General features: G+C 37.6%; 1 long non-coding RNA gene across 1 annotated transcript in view; it reads right to left on the bottom strand.

The window, feature by feature from the left end:
- Window positions 1–1,220, bottom strand: part of LOC148736202 (uncharacterized) — a 54,945-nt gene extending 53,725 nt beyond the window's left edge. The window contains exon 1 of the long non-coding RNA XR_015998763.1: window positions 880–1,220. This is a non-coding gene — a long non-coding RNA (uncharacterized LOC148736202). The remainder of the gene's footprint in view (window positions 1–879) is intronic.
- Window positions 1,221–1,433: the final 213 nt, after the last annotated feature.

Genomic DNA, 1,433 nt, shown 5'->3' with positions numbered 1-1,433 from the left:
TGATCTGTGAAATATTGGCAAATAATCAGTATTTACTGACAAATTGTTGATATCACTGAACCCGAACAGTTTTTAGTCTCTAGTTTTTTTTTTCCTTAATTATGTGTTTAGTTCAAGTCATCAGAAATTTGCAAGTTGGCTATTGAGATTACTATCATGTTCAAGTGAATACAGAGTGTACAATGTTTGCTGGGCTACTCTATTACATGTACAATCTGAACTCTTGTAGAGATATGCAGAGTTATGGTTTGGGAATCCACAATTGGCATTTTTTGGAACAACATTATACTTTATATAAAATATAATAAAATGTATATAATTTAAAGTAAATTATATCTTATTATGTACATGAGTTTAAACAAAATACAATACATGGCTTATCAAATAGTCTTTAGGTACAACAGAGAATGCAGATAGTCCAGAATTTGTTTGATTGTACTCCTTCAGCCCATCATACAAAAACCATGCATTGCTGTGGCGGAATATACAACTGGAACTGTTAGATCCTTAAGTTTCACGCGATCGACTTTACAATCCTTTAGTGTCTTTGCCTGAAGCCATTTCCCATCATCTATACCTGAATCAAGTACATAATGTTTTCCCGACTTGAGGCAGTCGAACACGTGCGATGAGGTCTGCTCGTTTTCCGCATAATTTCAAGCCTCTACACTTTAACCAACGCTTCAATTGTGTGTTTGAATAGTTCTCTGGGTCTTGCTCGAACTTTGAGCCAGGAACACCATCGTTTTGATTTAAAATACGAGCTTTAGAGACGTTTGAACTAGAGATGGGCGCATCATCGCCCATATTCCTTTATTCGAGATGCTTGTTTGTTTGTCCTAATCGTAGTTACTAAAAGTTGGAATCACCTGAAACCACCTGAAACCACCTGAAACCACCTGAAACCATCTGAAACCCCCATGGAAACCATCTGAAATTACCTGAAACCACCCAAGAAGCCATCTAAACCCAAGTGAATTAAACATTATCGCAGATCAGTATCTTAATTTTCAGCATGACGCAAAGCTTCTGTATTGCTAATTTACTCTACTTTACGTCTATTTTTATCTGTTATCTCACTGTCACTGACAATGAAATTAGTTTCAGTTTCGCGACGCATTCCAAGATCTCGTTTGATAACGAAGGGAAGAGAGATAAATCTTGTAATTACACACTGTGTACACGTTTTTCGAGCTGCGCGGTCTGCGGTCTGCGTTCTACGTTTTCTAGACAACTAACTTGTCCTAATCGCTCTGGGGGGTCAAAATTTCGTGACGTCACCAACGCCCAACGCCATTGTATTATTCCTTGCCCAAATTTGGTTTAAAGTGATTTTTACCTTTTCCTGTATTTTACTTTTAGTTACAACCGTTTGCTCGGTGAGTTCAGTTGATTCGTTGCCTTCCTGAGAGTGTCCTTAAAGCGGATTCTAA

This window comes from Stylophora pistillata, chromosome 3 (genome assembly GCF_964205215.1).
Source record: "Stylophora pistillata chromosome 3, jaStyPist1.2, whole genome shotgun sequence".
Classification (NCBI taxonomy): Eukaryota; Metazoa; Cnidaria; class Anthozoa; order Scleractinia; family Pocilloporidae; genus Stylophora; species Stylophora pistillata.
The sequence above is the reverse complement of the archived record's forward strand: the minus strand, read 5'-3'. Positions and strand labels throughout refer to the sequence as shown.